Source organism: Trachemys scripta, chromosome 15 (assembly GCF_013100865.1).
Source record: "Trachemys scripta elegans isolate TJP31775 chromosome 15, CAS_Tse_1.0, whole genome shotgun sequence".
Taxonomy (NCBI): domain Eukaryota; kingdom Metazoa; phylum Chordata; order Testudines; family Emydidae; genus Trachemys; species Trachemys scripta.
Genome location: NC_048312.1, coordinates 2799356 through 2816326, shown reverse-complemented (window position 1 = coordinate 2816326; position 16971 = coordinate 2799356). Strand labels below are relative to the sequence as shown.

At 42.8% G+C, this 16971-nt stretch overlaps 1 protein-coding gene across 1 annotated transcript in view; it reads left to right on the top strand.

Moving 5' to 3' along the window:
- GRK3 (G protein-coupled receptor kinase 3) overlaps positions 1-16971 on the top strand; it is a 128362-nt gene that overhangs the window by 577 nt on the left and 110814 nt on the right. The window lies entirely within an intron of this gene.

The following is a 16971-nucleotide window of genomic DNA, read 5'->3' as shown; positions in this document are numbered from 1 at the left end:
GCAGGTACCCCCGCATCCCCAGCCCGGGGACCCCCCACATCTCCATCCTGGGAACTCCCTACCGCCTGGCCTGACCCCCCCGTGCCTGCAGCCCGGGTCCCCCAGCAGTCCCTGGCCGGGACCTCCGCACCCCCCCAGCCTGGGACCTCCTGGCTGGACCCCCCCGCACTCCTAGCCTGGGGACCCCCTACACCTGGCCCCCGCAGCCCGGGACCCCCAGCAGCCCCCAGCCTGGACCTCCACACCCCCAGCCTGGGGACCTCTCTCAGCCCCTAGCCCTGGGACCCCCCAAGGCCGGGGACCCTCCCCAGCCCCCAACAGCGGGGCAGCCCGGATGAATCAGAGACCTGTGCTGTGCTTTGTGAAGCCCTAGGGACCCCCCTCCCCCACAGTGCCGGCGTCCTGAGACCTCCCTTCCTGGGCTACAGCTTGGGAGCTGGGAACCCGGAGTCCCCTCAGGGAGTCTGGCCTCTGGCAAACCAGGCACTTAAAGTGCCATGGGGAGCTTCCCCAAGGCACTAGCTGGCACTGCTGGGTGGCTCTGCTCCCTATTCCTCCGGGACCTGAAACCTCCTCAGCCAGGGGCCCCAATTCTCAGGGACCTGCTACCCATCTCCTGTCCCTTGGTACCCTGAGCCAGCTGGTCTTGGGGAGCCCATGTGCTTGGGACCCCAAGGCCACACGACCCATGCTCTGAGACCCCTGGCAACAGGGTCTTCTTAGGCCAGAGTCTGCTAGGAGGATAGTTGTTGAGTCTGCTCCCCTTGCTCCTCTCCAAGGGTATGCAATTCTTCCCTTGTTCACAGGCTCTGAGAGAGGGGGTGGCATGTGCCATGGTCAGAGCCTAACCCAGATTTCAGGGATGGGGGCTGATGTACATCAAGGTGTAACTCAGCGGTGAGGTTGGAGGACTCATATCATAGTGTAACCCAACCTTAAGGTGTCAGGAGATGGTGATGGGCCTGCAGGTACCGGCCATGTCAGAGTGCAAGGGTTTAACCCAGCCTTGCAAAAGTGCATATACAGTTACCAGTCCATCCATAAAACCGGCTTGCCACTTTTACTGTGGCCTTAGTCTACTGGGATGAAAAAAAAAAAAGAAAGACATTTTACTTGCCCATCCAAAAAAATAAAAAAACCCCACTGAAGTAGCTTGGGGTTTTGCCAGGTAGTGTAACCCCAGTTCCTGCAAATGGAGGGTATGGGTGGTGACAGGCATCCAGAGACCCAGCTACAGGGCATAGCGGCCTATTAACTAAATAGCTAATCCTACATGCACACAATCCCACAGGGGGGATAAAAGCAGATAGTCTAATTTAAATGTTAAAAGGGCCATCATTATTATTACTGTTACCTTTTTGCTGAGAAGTGATGAGACAAGATACAGTATTAATCTAGTTCTAGACAATCTAAGTAGGAACAGGTACACAGCTTGCATGCCAATTATGTTGTGCATGGAAGATGCGGACCTGGGGAGAACCATCTTAGATAGCTTTTGATGAATACAGCGTATGGTGAGATGTGAGTCCACTGATCATACAGTGAGACCTAAATAAAAAAGGAAACACAGATCTCTTCTAGTGTGCCAAATTGTTATACAATAACTCAGTACTGCTCTATTGTGATTATTATAATTTGTGAGTCTGGATTGAGGCATTTATTTAAAGCAATATCTGGGGGCATTTTTTGGCAAATATAAATATTCTCTTTCAAAAGAATTTTCTAGGCATTTATTTGATTTCAGTATTTATGTAACTGGCTGAAAAACTAGTTGAGTGGCAATATAATACATTTTGGGTGTAATCTAATAAATTGATCCTCAAACTGTTGTAATCTGCAGAACCATTTTTGTGATCCACCGAAATTTGCGAACAAAGCAGCGGGATGTGGGAGAGAAACCTCTTAGGAAATAGTTCTCAGAATGAATATATTGTATAACTATTGGACTAATACAGAACCTGATCCTGCAATGAGCTCCACTTGTGTGAATGCAGATTCCACCATGATGGTTGCAGAATTAGGGCCGTAGCTGCCCCCTCTCTTTTTCCCTTTAATGGCAACACTAGATTTTCCTCTAAAATGAAATTCCCAAATTATGCATGCACTGTGGAATTCTTCTAAAATCTCTTGCTATTCTTAGCTATTCTTGTCTTCGTAGATATATTTTGTTTCTTGGCATAACCCCCGCCCCTCCCCCCCGCAAAGTTCCCTCCTTTATTCTATGCATTATGCCGCAAGTAAAGGTTTACCAGGCACATTTTGGATGTATTGTATTGTAGTGTTACTGCCCGTTCTCTATGCCCTGTGTAACTGCTGTGCTGTCCTGATTGCACGTCCCTACCACTCTACATAGACTTATGAAGTATAACATAAATAACGGATTACTAGAACTTGCTTTTCCACATATTTACACAGCTCTCTAGCTCCATGCTTTGAATTCTAAGTTTTGCTATGAGGATACCAAGCAGGGAAAACCCAAGAGGCTGAGAGACTGTAAGAACGATCAAATTAACAGGACACCAGTGGGGGTGGAAAAACCGCACGATAAAAAGCTTGCCATTCATTTTTAAAGTCCAGTAAACGTTTTCTTACTGGAGAGATTTAGGGGCACATTTTTCTCTTGGTGTATGTAAACACTAATAATAATTTAAAGTATTTGTATGTGTCAAGGGTAGAGTTTATCCTATAATATTAACCAAACTCCTGGAGACCTTGTTCAAAATGTTTGTAGTATTACATTCTTCCACACGATGGTTAATTATATTATTTTGTTCAGTGTCAACTCTCCGTGGTGCTCTCTAGATATAATGGCCATACATGATACATCTAATGATGGTGGAAGCTTGAATGATGGTAACATGTAGTAGAGAACATGACTGGGAGGATTCATTGAATGTGTATTTTAAGGAGATTATTATTCTACTGCTGTTTGTATCATGGTAGAGTTTGGATGCTCCTGTCTGGATTGAGCCCCTGTTGTGGCAAGTGCTGTACAAACTCGTAGGTAGACAAAGCCCTTGCCCTAAAGAGCTTGTAGCCCAGTGCTCTGATTCTGCAAAGAATTAAGCATCTGACTTCAATGAGATTGCTCATGTGCATAGTCTTTGCAGAATTGGGGCCTAAATTGAAGCCAAGTGCAACAATGGAATTTAACAAACAGTAAGATAAGAGGGAAGCAGGGAGGGAGGATGAGGATAATTTTAATTAAATTACCTGGTGATAGAGGTACTGAACATCTTGGTTGCAAATTATTTGTGTTGTTAAAATAAGCATCCGTAATCCTCAGCTGAGCTATCCTGGTTTGAAGGAAATAAGCGAAAAGAGGGTGCAAGGTGCAGGCATAAATGATGGCATAGAAAAGTGGGACTGGGAACGTTTAAGGAGACTTGGCAGGTGGGAAGAGGATGAGGAGGCATAGATGTAAATGAGAGCAGAGATTTAACTAAGGGGGCTTTAAATGGTTGGGAACAAATTACCATCCAAACTTTTAACTGAAAACAGGGATTTCCTCATTCAATAGGAAGTTTTGACAACTTTCCTGGTGTCAGATGTCTTCATAGTGAGCTCTGGGGTTTTTTTAGATCCCTTTCGTTAAAATGTACATGATATGCCAGGAGCATTTATAATCTTGTGTGTCACTGATACACTGGTAAAATTTTAAATAATATAAATCAGACAGTCAGATGCATGTCTGACACCCTACTTTACTGATAAACAGGGGTCCTAGTGTTCTGTGATAAACCCACAAAATTATCCAATAAAAAACATAAACATCTGTGTTTTTCTGCAAATAAAATGAAACTCTGAACTTTAGTTTTTCTAGCCACAATGTTTTATTGATATATTTACAATTTTAAAGCTGACATCCTGAGCCTCGCTCATTCTCCTGATTATCTGAAGTTTTGATTATCTGCTCTGGCCCCAATTAGATCAGATAATTGGGGTTCCAGGGTATACGTTTTTATTTTTTCACAAAGTGTAAAAACTAAAGATTCTCCATAAAGACACAAATTCCACGGTTTTCTGGGGCAAATGGATTCTATGATCCCTGCTGATAAATTAAGACCTTAATTAAAAAAGCCAGCTGAACAGAAAACTTTTCTTTGCAGTACAATTTTGAGACCACTTATTTTCGTGAATACATTTCTGATTTCTCTGGTTTTGTGATATAGCAATTTATTAAGCCAGTCAGAGCACAACTTTCAAATGTTAGGCTGCAAGCAACTGTTATTCTACTGCACAACTGTCTGTCATGGAGACTGACAATATCTACATCCTTAATCATTTGTTAGAACAGAAATAAAAGGTTTTTGGAATAGAACATTGACATGGGATAACTGGATACCACTTTGAAAAAAAAAAAGGTCTTTGTCTCACTGCCATGTTCTTTTTTTAAAGCAATACATAATTGTGGTAGTTATCTGTAACAGGCAGCCATTGTCTTGTGACAGCATGCTATTCCACTGACATTATCTTTCTTAGAAATATTGCAAATGTTTTACTACTATATTGCAGGGTGTCATTTGAATGAAGCTGGTATACCTGTTGTCATGATCTTATTTTCCTCAAATAAAACGGACACAAAATGAAGTGAGTTTATTGTAATGAGAACGTGAGGGGCATTCCTGTTTACGAGGAAATAACCATATTGCAGTCAGAATACATTCCAAGGCTGCATGCCAAGACTTGAACTCTTCACCCTCAGAGTTTATTTGCTGTTATTGGCAGCAAATAGGGTTATTACTGAGTTTACATAAAGAACCCTCAAATTGTTATTTACTGAAATTGTTAAGTATTAAATGAAAGCGAAGAAAAAACATAAGCTTACAAAGTGCTAAGAGTTGTTGAAAGTTTTTAAACAGCATCACAACAAAACCCTTTGGCCCTTCTTTCTCTCTCTCCCCTCATTGGCCTTCCTTTCCCTCCTCTGTTTCTTCCTTCCCGCTCTTTCCTTTGGGTCAGCAAAGCTCTTCTCCCCAGAACAACTGCAGTATATTTTATTTGATCTTGTTTTCCAATAAAGGTCCTGGTTCTGCAATTGGATCTGCACGGGTGGACTACTGTGGGGCATTGAGTGGGTACAAGAGTCTGCAAATGCTGGTTGGTTTGTAGGATTGGGGCATACATTGGAAGGAAGAGGTAAGATTCTCCCATTGTAAACAAATAATGAAACCACCAGTATTTGATGGTTATTCTGTACGCAGAGATGAGAGGTTTGGGAGTAAGGAGGGAAATGAACCAAAGGGATTTTAAGTTTTTAAAAACAGTTTCTCTTTCAGAAGCTTCAGAACCCTTTTTTAAAAAAAACCTTTTTTCTTTCATGTAAATTTTGGATTTTTTCTATGTCGGCCAAATGAGCAAAAGGATAATGGGGCATTTCTGTTGCTGGCAAAAAGCTTGAAAATTCTGAGGTGGGATAGGAGCAGAGGGCTTGTAGTGACCATTCATAGCATAGCGGGAGTTGGATAGTCACATTACAGGTACTGACAAAAAGCCATAAAGTGACTGTATACATTCTACTTAGCAATGGCTTGGCCATTCTGAGAAAAGAGATTTACATTATGTACTATTATTGAGAAATAACTATATAATAATCCAGCAAATTGAACAACCAGAACCAATATGAATTTAAGGAATTGCACCATTGGGAAACAGCTGTTCAGCATCCCTGCACTTTGTGACCATTCTAATTCAGTTTCTGTGAGTGTCACTTAAGCATGGTTTGCTCTCAGTACAAATACAAAGGATGTAGTAACAAAGCATAAGCTACATCTATCCATGCATCTTTGCTTTTTCTGCCCTGTCACAAACACTGAAGTTTCTTGTCTCTTCTCCTCCTCTAACTTCTCCACTTGCTCCAGTGACCCCATCCCATCTCCTGTGTCTCTTTCCCCTAACAATACAAACATGAGTTGGGGTTTGTCTACACAGGGATAAAAGACCCATGTCACAGCTGCGACTGGCAGGTCAGCTGGCTCAGTCTCATGGGGCTTGGACTGCGGGGATAAAAATCGCTGTGTAGATGTTTGGGATCTGGCTGGAGCCTCCCACAGCAAGGTCCCGGAGTTTGGGCTCCAGCCCAAGCCTGAATATCTATACAGCAATTTTTCAGCACCAGAGCCCGAACCCCGCAGAGCCCGAGTCAGCTGACTTGGGTCAGCCTCAGGTTTTTTATGCCTGTGTAGACATACCCTTAATCTCTCCCATCTGAAAACCTGCCCCCCAACCTACCCTTGATTCCACTAACATCTCCAACTGCCACCTCTTCTCCCTTTCAACTGTGAGCTAATTGAATACAGTGACTACAACTGCTGTCTGGAGTTCCTCTCCTCCAGTTCTATCCATGACCCTCTCCTATCTGGTTTCTGCTCCTTGTACTCCACTGAAACTGCTTTTGCTAAAGTCTAATGACTTCTCCCTAGCTAGTGCTAAGAATCCGTACTCTATTTTCCTTCTCTTTGACCTGTTACGTGCCTTTGACACCATCGACCATGTCCTCCTCCTTGAAATCTTGCCCTCTCTTGGCTTCTGTGACTCTGTCCTCTCCTGGTTCTCCTCTTACCTCTCTAATTGTGCCTGCAGTGGATCCTCTTCATCCCCCTTCCAACGTGGAGGTGCCACAGCAATGTCCTGGGCCCCTTTCTTGTCTCCCTTTACACTTCATCTCTGGCTAATCTCATTTACAGACAAATTTAACTGCCACCTCTGTGCTGACAGTTTACAGGTCTAATTCTCTACTCCAGACTTGTGTCCTTCTGTCCAATCTCAAGTCCTGGCCTGTATCTCTGATACCTCCTTGTGGATGTCTAGCTGTCCACTCAAGATCACCATGGCTCAACAGAGCTCTTATTCTTTTCCCCCAAGCCCACCTCCTTTCTTCATGACCGTGGACAATATCATCATCGTGCCTGTAACCTGGGCATCATCTTTGACTCAAACTATCTCTAGGTCCTCACAGCCACATTTTGTCTATAGCTTGCATATTCTTTTTGCAGAACGTCTCTAAGATACAGCCTTTCCTATCAAGCCACACAGCTAAAACTCTTGCACATTCTCTCATCATCTCACATCTTGATTACTGCAGCACCCTTTTCTCTGCCTTTGACTAATGCAGTATTGCCTCGCTCATATCCATTCTGAATTCCGTTGCTTTGACCATGTCACCTCTCTCTTTGAATCCTTCCACTGGCTCTCCTTTCTCTATCGTGTCAAACATAAGCTGCTTGTTTTCACGTTAAGGCCCTTTACAGCCTAGCCCCACCCTATCTATCATTTCTCATTCGCTGTTGAAATGTCAGTTCCTGCCTCTGATCGGCCAATGATACAGTCTCCGCCACCCACTTGTTAAATTTTCAACCAAGCCCCTTTGTCCCATATGGTCCCTCACACTTGGGTGGAGCTTCCTGTAAACCTCTGCGAAGCCGCCTCCTTATTCTCCTTTAAATCCCTCCTTAAAACTCTCCTCTGCTATGATGCCTACAAAACTTAACAATAGTTAGGTCACTGGTGTACTGATACCACTCCCTAGCATGCTGACCAATACTGTCTCATTGTTTCCTAGTGCTCCCCCATCTTTGTGTGTCTTTCCATCCGTTTTGTCTCTTTTCTTATATTTAGGTAGTAATTTCTTTTGGGCAAGAGCCATGCTGTGTTTGTACAGCACCTCACGCAGTTGGGTCATGGTCCATGACTAGGGCTCTTAGGCACTGTTGTAATAAATAATGTGTTGTTTGTACCCAGTTCCACTTAATAAATGTGATCGTCCAGGGGAACTTTGCCTGGTGTGGGTGGGTGTGCCTGTGTAGGATAACATTTTCAAAAGAGTCTAAGTTCTATTTTGAAAATGAACTCAGGATATGTCTACACTGCAATTAAACAGCCCCTTAGCCCGAGTCAGCTGGCACGAACCAGCTGCAGGTTTTTAATTGCAGTATAGACATACCTTAGGAGTCTAACCCTCATTAAAAGTCAATGGGACTTACACACTTTTGAAAATTTTACCCATAGTCTATATATTATGCAAGCAAACAAGGCTGCCCACACTTCCTTCTCCGCATATAAAGCGGACATTCTGTCCACTGTGTCTTTCATGTAATATTATTCCGCACAGATTAAAAAAATAATGATGGGAGAAAGAAAGTAAATTGGGCCCTGATCCTGTAAACATGCATGTGCCAATCTTTACATGTCAGGAGTGCCATTGACTTCAGTGGAACTACATGCATCACTTCGCAGCTAAGCATGTGTCTGAATGTTTGCAGGATTATGGCTTAATGATAAACCCCGACATGTATGTGTGTTGGGATAAATTCATTGCTGATGTAAGGTTGTGTTACTCCCATTGAGGTCAGTTGCACCCACTTATATCAGTAACGAATTTTGCCCATTTCTTTAGTAGAGCTTGTTGGTGTGACGTCCTAACACCAAAATCGGTGGTTAATATAGTGGTGAATCTATAGGTTATAGGCACATTCTTAAAACAAAACAAAAAACCCAAGTTGTTTTAAAATTATTTTAGTGTTAAATCCAATGTATTTTATGCTCCAAATGTTGAGTGTGCAGGATTTTTTCCTCAGTATTTGACATCACTTTGCAGCTATTTATTTAAACTTTAATTTATTTTTACTTCGAGTTTTATTTTTAGGTTAGCTTCAAAAGACATCAGTAACATATGCTGGACAGTGTTCACGCACAACAAATTCACGTAATAAGTATTTGTGAGACAGAGGCAGAGAGGAAAAACCATGAAAAATATTCTAAATTAAATTGTTTTGTATTTTAAGGGCGATGTAAACCATTTTATTATTATGTAAATACACCCTATACTATTGTTTGACGTGAGAATTAAAAAAGAAGTAAAGGAAAAGAGTATGGGGGGTGAGAATTGAAAAATAGAATAATGAATGTAGAAAGGGTGGTAAGAATCTGGGCCCGTTTCCTGAAGCAAGTCTTAAGTGGACATACTTTTGAGGTGTGGCAGTATGGATTTGTATTTTTCAAGGCCAAGGAGTCTAAATTGTACAGGGGGTTGATGGGTTGGTTGGTGTTTCTGCAGCTTGAAAGCAGACAGATGACCAGATAAATTAATATACTCTGTCATTTTGTCATGTTAACTAAACATTAGGAATAGAGTTACCTCTCCATTCTGCTGATTTGGGGCATGGCTAGTGTTGATTGGATAGGCTGCAACTGCTATTTTTGAAGTGGCAATTGTTTCTCTTGTTAGTCCAAACCCTGTGCAGTTACATTAACTTCAAATGCAAAAAATTATGTTTATATTTCATTTTCTCCCCAGCATACTTAAGTGATCAGACTGTATTGTTGGTTAATTGCTTGGCAAATGTCTTATTTAAAGCAAATTGTAGAGGTTGTGTAGGGAGTGGATAGATAGACTGAAGGTGGACATCCTTTGTATATCCACAGAACAGGAACAGCACTGATGTGCAAGCTCACCCATATCCAGCAGGCCAATGTGCCTCTGCCTTCGTCAAATCCTCTCTCTTGCTCTGAACTGAGATGCTACTTTAGTGCCTGCTGTGATGGTGTATTTTTTTGATACGAACACCTGTTAACCATGAATTAGACTGAGATTACTTAAGGGCTTCATTCTTCTCCCAGTGAAGTCAGTGGCAGATACACCATTGAAAGGGAAGGATAAAAACCTATTAAAGGATAAAACTACTGTTGTGAACTGATTCAAAGAAGTGACCTCATGAGCTAAAGGTTCTGAATCCAATTACCAGTTCCCTGAGGCATCCAGTCGCTTCACCAAACTTTATTTTTGAACTGGGAGCAATATTGGGATATAATCACCAAAAAGCATCTTGACCTGATGACGAATATAAAGAAATTTAGCAGGTTCATTAGGTTTTTCTTTAAATGGGTGGAAGAATACATTACTCTTTAGCTTTAAATCTGTAGGCCAAACTTTACCAAAGAGTAAATGTTATAGCTGAGTTATAAAAGGGTTATAATAGCTAACGATAGAACCATTTGTTTATTATTACTGAAAAATTGCTGTAAATGTGCTTTAGCTCACTTAACATACCAACCGAGTGTTGCAATAAAAGAATATCCTGTATTTTGGTTTAGTGTAATTCATGGTAGTATCTAAGTTTTACAGCAGGTTAGTTTGTACATTCAAATACAATAAATTGTGCAGTCTGAAGTATATCACACAGGTCTGTAAGAGACAAGGCTGGGCTGAATTTTCAGTGGTTGTGTCCATATAAGCTGTTTTGGGGAAATCTCCCTTTCATTGCATTAACACTGGTAGCATAAGGTGGGACACTGATGGTTTTTAGTGCTGTGTGGTTTAATCCTGTTCAGAGAGAATGTAGATAAAACGGTGATTAAAAACTCGGGTCGTCTGTCTACGATAGCAATTCCACCTAATCCCTCCTTTGCAATCAGCAGAGGTGCTGCTCTGATGGTAGTGAAAAGAGGGGACACTGTTTCTCAAAACAGTTTAGTGTAGACAAAGCTAGGGAAATCAAGAGTAAATTGTACTCTACTGTTGGAATTAACTTTTAACTGCAACACTTCCTCATCAGAAAGAGATTATTTTGGAATTGTACCGAGTCATCAGGGTGCAGGACTGTATATGGAAGAGCAGGCTATTTTACTGTTGACCAAACCCATTGGGTCTTATTATCTCAGTCAGAAAGATAGACTGTCATTTATATTGCTGTAGTGTCAAAGGCCCCAACCAAGAACAGGGGCCCCATTTTGCTAGGCACTTGTGGAAACATACAAAAAGAGAGATCCCTGTCCCAAAGAGCTTGCAGTCTAAGTAGACAAGAAAGACAAAGGCATAAGAAAGGAAATATTCTTAGCCTCATTTGATAGATGGGGATCTCAGGCTCAGAGAAATTAAATGAATCACTCACGGTCACACAGAAAGTCTCTGGGAGAATTGGTAATTGAACCTAGATCTCCTAATTCCCTGACCATGTGACCATCCTCCTATCTAACATAAAATGCTAGTCTCTCTGGGACAAGAGGGAGGAATAGGAAGGCCTTTGGAGAGAAATCCCAATTAGCCCTCTCATGAGGCAGCTCAGAGGCTAAGGCTTATGTTTGTAAGTGTAGACCTGCCCTGGGGCTTTGTTATTTAATTATGAATAAAATTAAATCTTGGGAAAGAGGGTGACATTGGACAATATCAGTGTGATATGTGCTGTTTTGGGAACAGAGTGGGGATGCCGCACCTAGATTTATAGGGATATTTGAAGAAAATACTAATGTAATTTTATCTTGTGTGAAATGTCAGCGGATGTATGGTATCTTATTAAGGTAGGGAGCCAGCGTCTAACTCAGACAGACTGCTGGTGCCACTATTCTTTTGGGAAATGCTTGGAACGGTAATTAGTGCTAAGTAAATTGCCTATAGAGAATTAAAGAACTGCCATGATGAACATACAGAACCCTCAACTATAAACTTGGTATTTCTAATGTGAAATATTTTAGGCAGATCCATTTTTCAAAAAAAAAAGAACTTTATAAGAATAATTACTTGGGATATGACTGTCCAAGACCTTCCTTTCTGAAGTGCTTCCAACTGAATGCTGGGGCTTCTTGCATCACAAATGAACATGTGTAACCCTTCATTCCCATTGAAATGAAATCAGCTGTCATTTTGGAAAGCTTTTTTAAAACAATCTACTTTAATTTTCTAATCAGTAACTACACACTTTTTCTAATTTATAAGTGCCTATCAGAAACCTTCAGGTGCATAAATTAAATCACATAATTTAATCTAACTAAATTGACACAATGTCAACAAATCCCCTTTCCCCTCCGCAGCAAGAGCAAACACAACCCTTTTTCACATTAAAAAGCACAAAAACCTCCTTAGCATCCCCCAGATTGCATCTCCAGGCAAATTAGTCCCTTTTTGAAGCACTCATAGAATCGTAGGACTGGAAGGGACCTAAAGAGGTCATTTAGTCCAGTCCCCTGCACGCATGGAGACTGGACTATGTGTGCATAGTCATTATTATCTCTAGACTCTCCCTGACAGGTGTTTGTCTAACATCTCAATAAACAGGTCTTGCCTTGAATATCAACAAAACCAAGCTCTGGTAAACTGGCAGGGAAAGCAAATTCCAAAGTTGAGGACCCTCCGGTCTGCCTTCAGTGTATTAATAGGAGGGACTGTCAGCTCGAGTGCCATATATGATCGATCCCCTGTTCAGATGGAAAGCGAGGGGAGAAGCAGAATTGCTGGAATCCTATAGACCGTTTGTGAATCAAAACTTAAATTGTACCCAGAAACAAATAGTAAGCCAGTGAAGTTGATGGAGTGCAGATGTAATATACCGTATGTGAGAAACACTAGCCAATAAATAAGGTGCTGTATTCCAAACCAACTGATGTTTCTGAGTGGTTATCAGCAGCCCTATGTAGAATGCATTTCAGCAATCTGATCTGGAGATGAAAATGCCCTGAATAATGTGGTTTGGGCCCCATCCAAGAAGAAAGGTTGCAATTTCCTGGACAGATGCAGATGGACAAATTGTACCATTGGCTGCTGCTACTATCTGGAAAAGAAGGATTAGCTAAAAACCCAACCGTTATAAATCTTATTTTCAAATGTGAGAGAACCTCCTTGCTGAAGGGATCAGATATAACCTTTGCCATCTCCTTTAGATGTCTTCTCCAGCCAGCCAGTATCACTTTAGTGTCTCTTGGCACAGATGTCTCAGCATACATAGCCTTCTCCTGGGACACATTGCTAGTCAGTTGTGTAGGTGCTGCTCAGTTTCTATTCCACAAGACATATCACAACTTTTGTCATCAACCAGGAAGTGAAGCAAGGTTGCAAACTACAAACAAAATATCAATCAATCTAACTTTAAATAAAAATAAAACAAAAACGTTGATAGGAGTTTTATTCCCAAGGCCTTAACTTGCTCATAAAATGTGGCTAGTTACAATAATACTGTAAATATGACTATGTTTTAAGCAACACAGGCAGGAAATCAAGAAAGCAGCTTGCTTTCTCTGAATGGCTTGCTAGTGCTGATGAAGACAGAAACTTGCTTTGGAGGGAATGCTCTCTAGTGGCTAGAGCAGGAGATTGGGAGTCAGGGCTCCTGAGTTCCATTCTTGGGTTTGCTACTGATTTGCTTAGTCACTAAGTCTTGCTCAAGTCACTTAACTTCTCTTTTCCTCAATTCACTAGAGTTGGTTCTATCCCTTTATACTCTTTTTCCTGTGTACTCTCTCCTTGGGTGATTGCATAATTGCTTCTCCTCCCCCCACAAAAAAACTCTACAGCTTCTTTCCGAGCGTTTCATCTTCTTTTATTAATTTAACATCCGAGATATCTCATTACTTCAAATTTGGTACAGCGTGTCTGTGATCTACCGTAGATTGTTCGCTCTCCTTCCTGTCCCCTCCCTCTCACCTATTCTGTAACACGAGCAACAACACCATTGTTCTTTTCCCTTCCCCAAGTCCACAATCTTAGGGCTGGTCTACACTACGAGGTTAGGTCGAATTTAGCCACGTTAGGTTGATTTTATAAGCAATGCGGCTAAGCAATGAACCCCGTTCCGCTGACCTAAAGGGCTTTTAAAATCGATGTACTCTTCCCTGATGAGGGGAGTAGCGCTAAAATCAACCTTCTTGGGTCAAATTTGGGGTAGTACAGACGCAGAGTTGTGCAATTTGACGGCATTGGCCTCCGGGACCTATCCCAGAGTGCTCCAATGTGACTGCTCTGGACAGGACTTTTAACTCCGATGCACTAGCCAGGTACACAGGAAAAGCCCCGGGAACTTTTGAATTTCATGTCCTGTTTGGTCAGCATGGAGCGACCATGAGACACTGGATCTGATTGATGTATGGGGAGAAAAATCTGATCCAGCCGAAGAAATGCTAATATATATATATGCCAAAATTGCACGGGGCATGGTGGAGAGAGACTACACCGGGACACACAGCAGTGCCGCATGAAAGTTAAGGAGCTCAGGCAAGCCTACTACAAGACAAAAGAGGCAAACGGTCATTCCGGTTCAGAGCCCCATACATGTCGCTTCTATGATCAGCTGCATGCCATTCTAGGGGGGGACCCTACCAGTGCCTCACCACTGTCCGTGGACACCTGCAAGGGAGGAGTCTCACGCAACATGGAGGAGGATTTTGTGGATGAGGAAGAGGAGGAGGAGAATTTGCAGCAGGGAAGCGGAGAGTCCGTTCTCTCTGGCAGCCAAGACCTTTTCATCCTCCTCGCCAAGTTCCATAAACCCCTCACCCAGATGCCCAAGAACGTCGGGGTGGGGGGAAGGCTCTGGGCACCCAGCCATTCAACTCCAGGGGATGGCCCAAGCAACAGAAAGCTGTCATTCAAACAGCTTTGATTTGTAATGTGGTTACAATAAGCAATGTGGCCTTGTCCTTCCCTCCTCCCCCACCCCACCCGGGCTACCTTGTCAGCGATCTCACTTTTTTTTTTTTTTAAATAATGAATGAATGGATTCAAAACAATAGGGACTTTATTTCCTTTGCCAGCTGTGGTTGAAGTGGGCAGGGGCATTGGTTTACAGGAAAGTACATTCAACAAAGGGGATGGTTTTCCATCAAGGAGAAACACACAACACTGTCACGCCGTAGCCTGGCCAGTCATGAAAATGTTTTTCAAAGCCTCTCTGATGTGCAACGTGCCTAGCTGTGCTCTTCTAATCCCCCTGTTGTCTGGCTGTTCAAAATTGGCTGCCAGGTGATTTGCCTCAACCTCCCACCCCACCATAAACGTCTCTCCCTTACTCTCACAGATATTATGGAGCACACAGCAAGCAGCAATAACAATGGGAATATTGGTTGCACTGAGGTCTAACCTAGTCAGCAAACAGCGCCAGCGGGCTTTTAAACGTCCAAAGGCACATTCTACCACCATTCAGCCTATAGTTGAACTGCTCCGTACTACTGTCCAGACTGCCTGTGTATGGCTTCATGAGCTGTGAGAGCAAGGGGTAGGCTGGGTCCCCAAGAATAATTATTGGCATTTCAACATCCCCAATGGTAATTTTCTGGTCTGGGAAGAAAGTCCCTTCTTGCAGCTTTTCGAACAGCCCAGAGTTCCTAAAGATGCGAGTGTCATGTACTTTTCTCGACAATCCCACGTTGATATTGGTGAAACGTCCCTTGTGATCCACCAGTGCTTGCAACACCATTGAGAAGTACCCCTTGCGGTTTATGTACTGGTTGGCAAGGTGGTCCAGTGCCAAGATAGGGATATGCGTTCCATCTATTGCCCCACCACAGTTAGGGAACCCCACTTCAGCAAAGCCATCCACTATGACCTGCACATTTCCCAGAGTCACTTCCCTTGTTAGCAGAAGGTCACTGATTGCCTTGGCTACTTGGATCACAATAGATTTGCCCATTCCAAATTGATTCCCGACTGACCAGTAGCAGTCAGGCGTTGCAAGCTTCCACAGGGCTATCGCCACTCGCTTCTCAGCTGTCAGGGCAGATCTCATCTTGGTGTTCCTGCGCTTCAGGGCAGGGGAAAGCAACTCATAAAGTTCCATGAAAGTGGCCTTGTGCATGCGAAAGTTTTGCAGCCATTGGGAATCATCCCATACCTGCAACACTATGCGGTCCCACCAGTCTGTGCTTGTTTGCTGGGTCCAGAATCGGCGTTCCACTGTATCAACCTGCCCCACTGCCGCCATGATGTCCCAGTTGCCACATAACATGCTTTCAGGAACGTCTGTGTCCATGTCCTCCTCACAATCATCCTCGTGCTGGCGGCTCCTATCCAGGCTCTGCACATACTGCAGGATAATGTGCGAGGTGTTTACAATGCTCACAACAGCAGCGCTGAGCTGAGCAGGCTCCATGCTTACTGTGCTATGGCATCTGCACGGGTAACCCAGGAAAAAAGGCGTGAAACGATGGTTTGCCATTTCTTTCAGGGAGGGAAGAAGGGAGGGGAGACTAACGACATATACCCAAAACCACCCACGACAATGTTTTTGCCCCAGCAGGCATTGGGAGCTTAACCCAGAATTCCAATGGGCAGTGGGGACTGTGGGATAGATACCCACAGTGCACCACTCCGTGAGTCGATGCTAGTTACGGTATTGAGGACGCCACTCCGCCGGCCTACTGCGCTTAGTGGGGTCATACATGATCGACTGTATAAAATTGCTTTCCAAAGATTGACTTCTATAAAATCGACCTAATTTCGTAGTGTAGACATATCCTGCTTCTTTTTTCTTTATATCTGAAAGATTAATCCCTTCTTTTTTGTCCTGACCACCACAACTCTATGCTCTGGTAATTTCGTGCTTTAACCACAGAAGCCTTCTCTTTGTTTTCCAGCCCCTAGTATCTCCCTATTGTATCCAAATTGATGCTGTCTAGATAATTTTCTGTTCCCACTCTTCTGATACTATTTCTCCCCTTCTTGACTGTTCAGGCTGGCTTCTCTGTCACATTCAGTTTGCTGTTTCCCCTCACATTCAGAGGTCTCCATACCTCTGCCCCTACTTATATCTCTGTCCTCAACGCTCTACACCATTCCCCGAAGTCTGCCCAATCTTCTCTCCTGACTGTTTCCTTTGTCCACTCCTGATTTTGTGCCTTTATTTTTGTTGCCCTTTTTCTTGGAATAACCTCTCAATTAATGGGAAATCATCACCTCAAAACTCCCAAAGGAAGAATGAAAAATCAGTGAAATAAATTTTACATTTGTTTTTAGTCTGTTTCCATTTCAGATTCTCAGTGCTGCATGTTTAGATTGCAAACTAAGGATGTTTATTTGTTTAAAACCAACTATTTCCTCTGGAATTAAAAAAATCATGGGAACATTTCTATTGGTTTTAGGTTTTGTAAAAAACAATTCTTAATAAACTTGAATTTTGTGCCAAATTTGCATTGACCGTGTCTTTTAACCATGCATACTTCCTCTCCTTCAAAAACTTTTAAAAATACACTTGTTCTATGAAGTATTTCAGC